This window comes from Lycium barbarum, chromosome 2 (genome assembly GCF_019175385.1).
Source record: "Lycium barbarum isolate Lr01 chromosome 2, ASM1917538v2, whole genome shotgun sequence".
NCBI classification, from domain to species: Eukaryota; Viridiplantae; Streptophyta; class Magnoliopsida; order Solanales; family Solanaceae; genus Lycium; species Lycium barbarum.
The window spans coordinates 10,585,465-10,593,230 of NC_083338.1; the positions used below are offsets into that span (position 1 = coordinate 10,585,465).

The 7,766-nt window shown below is 39.2% G+C and overlaps 1 non-coding gene across 1 annotated transcript; it reads left to right on the plus strand.

Annotated features, from left to right (window-relative positions):
• Positions 1-365: 365 nt before the first annotated feature.
• On the plus strand, positions 366-471 carry LOC132629614 (small nucleolar RNA R71). The gene has a single exon (XR_009578379.1). It is a non-coding gene; the product is annotated as a small nucleolar RNA R71 (small nucleolar RNA).
• Positions 472-7,766: the final 7,295 nt, after the last annotated feature.

Consider the following 7,766-nt stretch of genomic DNA (forward strand, 5'->3'; position numbering starts at 1 on the left):
GGCGACTCTTAACTTTAAATAACCCCGGAATTACCGGAATGTTATAAACTATTTTGACCTAGGTTAAAATAGGGTATAACACCAACTTCTTTGATAATAGATCCACCGTGGTTTGCAATTGAGCAAAGGCATGATCTCTCTCATGGTTTTCTTTTGCAACAGCAGCTAGTGATGGACTACCATAAGAGAGACTCTCACTATCAGTTGAATGCCAAGCTTGATTGTGGGTGGTGAGTTTATCAAGCAAACGGGTGATAACGATAAATGACTTGTCCATGAAGCATCCTCCTGCGGCAGTATTGACAGTAATCTGATTCATTGTATCTAAGACCTTGTAGAATTTCTCCGTGAGAATAGCATCCGGAAACCCGTGAGTTGGAGATTGAGCTAGATAATACTTGAACCGCTTCCATGCCGAATATAATTGTTCCCCCGGGAGCTGTTTGAACTCAAAGATCTTATCTCGAAGTTCAGCCTTTTTGCTCGGTGGGAACCACTTCTTCAGAAATGTGTTGGCTAGCTCGCTCCAGGTATGGATAATATTGCTAGGAAGATTTTCATACCATTCCCTTGCTTGGTCAGCCAAGGAATATTTGAAGACCCGTAACCGTAGTGCATCAGCAGAAACAACACCTTGGGATTGTTGAGCACACACGTGCAGGAAGTTCTTCAAATGTCGAAATGGACAATCCTCCAAAGAATTTCGAAAATAACCTTCAAGTTTCAGCAGTTGATAGATAGAACTATCAGTTTTGAACGTAGCATTTCCAGTACTAGGAGGGACCACAGCAGAAGCATAATCAGCCTCATTGATGAATTCCGCAAATATATTCTCCTCTTCGTCCTCTTCTAGTGCAAGTGGGTTCACTTGGACTCCACCTTGGTTTCCCTGATTGTGATTCTGTCTTCCAGCCATGTTCACCTGGTTCACCACAACAGCAAACAAGGTGTGATGGAATAGAAATTTTTTTAAAGAAGAGTACGCACAATCAGTAATTTCTAAACCGTATTCCACGGCAACGGCGTCAAAATTTGATACGCTCAAATTACACCTATTAATGGCGTAAAGCGGACGTTGTCAAATATAGTAACCCAAACAAGCTTGGGGTCGAATCCCACAAGGAATATGGAGATAAAATGGTACTAATTGTATGCGATACTAGTCTTTAAAGGCTTTAATCCTATTCCGAATATTTTGAAAAGAGATTTGGTTTGGAATAGCTATTTTGAAGTGATTAGAATTTGTTTAGATTTTGAGAACCAAAGTTGTGTCCCCGCGATGATTAGATGTTATGCTATGGGTGTCAATATGATATATTTCTAATGGGTCGAGGTTATGTATGCACTTAATCTCTAATACACTTTCTAATATTTTCCAATAGTTAGAAAGTATTTCTTTTCATGATTTTCCCAAATGCAGAAAAGTTATAAATAAGGGTGATTAAATATGCCAAGTAGAACTCATCTTATCCCTAAGCGAGTTCATTAAACGAGGGTTAGTGCCCCGAGTCCTTGTTATATTATTTCAAATCACACCCTAGTTCATCTTTCCAAATAAACTAGGGTTTGTGTATGAACAAGTGTTTGGAACCACTTATAGAACAATGAATACGAGAAATAATAAATCACATCACAACCCATTATATATATATATACAATGTTAGATACCCATTACATAGCACCCATCATTTGGGTCCACAACTTTGATTAAAGAAACTACTCACACATTATGGTCTCAAAAGTAGTAAGCAATAAATGAGACATAAAGCTTACAAAGTGTAATAAAGATGATGGAAAATGGAATCTTGTTGTCTTCACTAAGCTCCAAAAGGGGAGTATTCAATGATCACCCACCAAAGGAACTTTTTAAGTGGTTATAATAAAATCTGGATCCAAAGAAAAACCTAAAATGTTCTTTAAATAGGCTCAAAAAACGCACAGCAGAAACTGACAAAATTGCCCCCAATAGCAAGATCGACGGACCGTCGGTCGTTCGACGATCCGTCAATTTCTTCGTCCTTTGTTCCTTCAGCAATGTGTTCCATTCGACAGTGCCATCGACCAGTTCGACGCTCCGTCGACTATTCTGTCTTTTTCTCCTCTTGTTGAGAGATCCTGCTTGACGACACAAACGACGAAACGTCGATCAGTTTGACGCTTCGTCGATGCCTCCGTCCTTTGTCGTCTTCAACTTTGTCATCATTGGAAAATCGAGCTTATCGACACTTCAAAGGACTGTTCATCGGCTGATCGTTCGATGATCCGTCGATTTCTCCGTCCTTTGTTCCTTCAGCAATGTGTTCCATTCGACAGTGCCGTCGACCAGTTCGACACTCCATCGACTATTCCGTCTTTTTCTCCTCTTGTTGAGAGATCCTGCTTGACGACACAAACGACGAAACGTCGATCAATTCGATGCTTCATCGATGCCTCCGTCCTTTGTCGTCTTCAACTTTGTCATCACTGGAAAATCGAGCTTATCGATGCTTCAAAGGACGGTTCATCGGCTGATCGATGGAACATCGATTCTTCATTTCTGGCCAATTTTTCCTTTGTTCTTTGTTTTTTGCTTTTTGCTTTTGGGCCATTGTTTTCCTAAAACACAACAAAACATATTAACGAGCACCAGACTTACTTGAAAACAACCAAATTTCATAGTAAAAAGGCATCGAATGTGCCTAAAATCCGCGGCACATCATTAGTATACACACCGGGCGAAATCCCCTGGATAGCCGCAATACACCACCCAATAGCTTTTTTGTATCTTCTCAAGATCACCATTAACCTCTCTCTTTGCTCATCCGTCAACCGGGCAATGTGTTGATGGGTCCAAGAAACTCATACCTCAAATGTGAAGGAAGAGGTTTGAGTTCCAAAGTAGGAGGCTCAATAATTGAAGGCTTTGCAGGAGGAGTTTCTCGGTTTTCCAAGTCAAGATCAAGTTTCTTTGGATTGAGGTGGTAAAACCCCATTCCAATTAATGCATTGACCTTCTCCTCAAACTCTTCTTCATTGTCCCCTTCATAGTTCATTATCACCGCCACCAACATATCACCTATATGCTCATGTTCTATGGTTGTCTCCATTGCTTCATCAATTGTATCAATAACCGACACAACACTCATATCCGCCGGTTGTTTCATTGACTTGAAAATATGAAAAGTGATCTCTTCATCATTCATCCTAAATTTTAGATCACCTCTCTCCACATCCACGAGGGCACGCCCCGTAGCTAAGAATGGTCTTCCCAAGATTATGGGAACTTCAAAGTCAACTTCACAATCCAAGATCACAAAATCGGCCGGAAAAATAAATCGATCCACTCTCACAAGCACATCATAAAGAATACTAATAGGCCTCTTTACGGTCCTATCCGCCATAAGTAATCTCATCGTAGTGGGACGGGGAGTGCCCAATCCCAACTTGTTGAATATAGATAGCAGCATCAAATTGATGCTTGCTCCAAGATCACATAAAGCTTTCGCAAACTTGTATTTACCGATGGTGCATGGAATTGTGAACGCTCTGGGGTCTTCTTTTTTGTGTACCAAAGCTTTGGTAACGATTGCACTACAATGATGAGTGCCCCCCCAATGTTTCAATGCCAGGACTCCTTCTTTTGGTCACAAGATCTTTCATGAGCTTCGCATAACTGGGCATTTGCTCAAGTGCCTCAACCAATGGAATATTTATTGAGAGCCCTTTTAATCGTTCGATGAACTTGAGGAATTTTCCATCGTCCGCTTTCTTTTCCAATCGTTGGGGAAAAGGAGGGGGAGGCCTTATAACAGGTGGTGAAGCCCTTGGTACCTCCTCCGCTGCTTCCTTGTTTTTTGAAGCATCATTAATTTTCGGAAGGTCCTCAATAACAATGGGCTTTTCAATACCCGCCCGCATATTCTTTGGGTTCACTTCTTCTTCAACAACCATGGGTTCTTCAACCATTTTATAATCGTCACCCAACACATCCTTTTCACCAACGCCTCTTCCCCAATTGTTTTGCCACTCCTAGTAGTAATTGCATTGCATTTATGATCACCATCATCCCTTGGATTTGCAACTGTATCACTAGGGAGTGAGCCTTTTTGCCTTTGGTTTAGGATAGCCGAGATTTGGCCAAGTTGAGACTCCAATTATTTAATGGAGGTGGAATGTGAACTCACAACTTGACCCATGGATTTAACCTCATCTCTAGTCTCCTTGAAAAAGGTGTCGATGGATTATACTTTCTTCAACACCCTTGACAACATATCTTTAATTTTTGAACTGGCGGGATCGCTAGTGGGCGGTTGACTAGAGCTTGGTTGATTTCCCTTTAGAGGGACATACGGATTTGAGCTCCGATGATTGTTGTAATTGTTGTTGTAACCCCCTTGATTGTTGTCACGATTATCTCTCTAATTAGAGTGACATTGTTCTTTGTTCCAACCTTGATTTCCTTGACCTTGCCGCCAGGATCCTTGACTCGGACCTTGGTAGTTCGGACAGGAACCCTCCCTTAGATTGTTGACATAACTTGCCTCCTCATCAGACATTTGGAAACATTGCTCATCCGGAGAACCGCCTTCACAGGATTCTACTGCATTCACCTTTTTGCTTCCGCCACCCATGACATGTTTTGTAAAAAGGTCCATTTGGGTAACAAGTTTGGCCATGGACTCATCTCTCTCTTCCTCCTTCTTAATCATCTCACAAGTGAGCACATTTTTGGTGGAACTTCCTCCACCTACTTTCGAATCCCTAGTGTGTCATGCTTCATTAGTCTCGGTCAATTTATCCAACAATTCACAAACGGTGGCATAAGAATTATCCGTAATAGACCCCTCTGCAATGTTGTTCGCCACTGATTTTTTGATCGAAGCTAAAGACCTATAAAATGTTTGTAGAAGCACACTATCGGGCAACCCATGCTTGGGACAACTTTTCACTTTCTTTTTAAAACGAATCCAAGTTTCATGGAGAGCCTCATCAGGAAGTTGACAAAAGTTGTTGATTTCGTCAAGGAGTTGTAACATCCGCGATGGAGGGAAGAACTTCTTGAGGAATACTTCGGTCAATTCCTCCCAAGTAGTGATGGATCCAGACGGGAGATCATCTAACCAAGCCGTGGCTTCCCCCGTTAGGGAGTACGGGAAAAGTCATAGCTTGACTGCTTCAATTGAGATGCCCGGATGCACATTGGTAGAACAGACCCCAAGAAAGTTCCTAAGGTACCTATTCGGGTCATATTTGGGTAGACCACCAAATAGGCCCTTAGTGTTGAGCAGGTGTAGCATTGTGTTGGTCACGTGGAAACTCGAGTTTCCAATTAGAGGCGGGGTTGAATTGCGGCTGCATAGCCTGCCCCCGCAGCTTCTTCACCGACCGCTACTGGTGGATTTTGGATGTGGTTACCCTCTTCGTCCATATTACCTGCACAACACACAACAACAAAAGGAAATAAGAAAAGAAATAAAGACTAAAAGTAAAGTTTTACACTAGTTAGTAAATTTCTAGACCGTATTCCCCGGCAACGGCGCCAAAATTTGATACGCCCAAATCACACCTTTAATATCAGGAGTAAGTGGTCGTTATCAAATATAGAACCTACCGAGGTTGGGGTCGAATCCCACAGAGAAACAATGAAGAAATATACTAGTCAAGTGTAACACCCGACTATTAGTCTATATTTCAAGGGAGAGGGAAATATAATAGTAGGTTGGTTGTTGTTTGTTCATTAAAGACTAAGAATGGTTAAAAGATGTAAACTATTGGTGAATGGGACCAAGGTTGTGGTTCCAATGGAAAGTAATGTGCTTGGGTATCAATTTAACTTATTCATATGCCTATATGCATGAAGCCAAGGGTTACACGAGTCTTGCTAAAGGTTTTCTAACCAAATTAGAAAATTTCATCCTAGGATTTTCCAAGCCCTAGAATGTTTTATAAGAGAACACCCATTTAGCCTCAACTAGCTTTCCTATTCCTAGCTCAAGCTATTAGATGGATTTAATGACCCAAATTATTGCTATTAACTCTTTTCCTAACCTCTACTTTCTTTTCCAAGCAAAGTAATGGTATTAAGGCACAAGTAATGTTGTATACCATCACAAGACATTAATGCTTGAAGAGTTAATAGAAAACACCATTAGCATACAAATGAGGTATGAATATGAAACCCAAGCACATAACTAACACATTTGGTCCCACAAACTTAGCTAAAGAGATTAGCTACAAATATACATTAAAGGTAAAGCAATAATGTAAAGTGTATTCATAAAGCTTACAAAGTATTGAATGGAGAAGATGACAAAAGCAAAAGAATCTCCTAAAAGCTTCACCAACCAATAATAAATGAGCTCCACAAAAAGACAACTTAAAAATATGTAGAATAATGAGTCCAAAATGCTACAAAATCTATTTAAAGAATGTCCAAAACGGGAGCAATTTCCAGAAAAAAATACCCCTGCTCATCTGGTGCGAATCGCACTTGGTGTCGCATGTGCAACCTGCGAGTCGCAGGTTGCACCAAATCCTCGCAGGTACTACATCTTCAATCAGCTGTGGTGCAGCATCTGCCGCATCAGGTGCGACTCGCATGTACCACATGCGACTCACATGTGTTGCACCACTGTCTTCCTTTTTAGCCATCTTTGTCAATAGATGCTGTAGCACCTGCGACTCGCATGCAGTACATGCGATTCGTAGGTGATGTTCTGGTTCATTTCAGCTGGTTTTTGCTTCATTTTTCCTCAAGTCGCTTCCAACACATGTTATTCTACAAATTAACACAAAAACACGAGAAACGACATCAAAAATACATGGAGATTTACAAAAGACTAAGCAGTTGGCGTCGAATGTGCCGTAATTTCACGGCAGATCAATGAATTGCTCGTAGCAAATAGAATCTTTTAATAATAATAAATGCTAACCATGAAATAATTTCTTTTATAGAAGTATTTGTCTATATAAGTTTTTCAAATACACAAAGATCAGGCACACAGAAATTTGTAAAACCCTGCAACCTGCAAGTTATGAGAGAAAAAAAAAGGGAGTTTCATACCATAAACAAAGACTCGTGTAATCACCTATAAATGAAAGATGCAACCAATAGCTTTACAAAATAATGTAATTGTCTTGTGTTATTGTTTTCTTTTGCAAATACATTATATTATATAGTTCAAATAAGACAAAAATTAAATACAAAATTTAGCTGATTTTAAAATCTTAAATATTAGGATAATAATTAAATGGCTCCCTCACAATAAATATTTGTTTTCACAAGTTTGAATTTTCATGAAAAATATGATATATATATATATATATATATATATATATATATATATATATATATATATATATAGTACGTACAATTTTCTTTTTGCAAACAATTATCTATTTTCTTTATAAGTATGGTTCCGACAAAAAAAAAGTATTAACTTGAACATATTACATATTCAAATAGGTGATAAAAAACTTGACATCATAAATATTAAATACAAGTAACATGAATGAGAAATAAAGCATGCCTTTAAATCCGAGCTTAATCGACATGAAGTCTCAAGCACATACTCGGATCTTCTTTCGCCTGCAGAAAAATATTGAAGAATCAATTGATAATGAGATAGTTTCAACCGACTTCAAGTAAAGAGAGAGAAATTTAGATCCTGAACCTAAAATTTAAACGTGCGAGATTAAATTGCAAAAACACAATAAAATCACATATAAGATAATAAGCAAGTAAAGAAGAAGCAAAAATTGAAAAAAGAAAAAAGCTTAAAGCATCA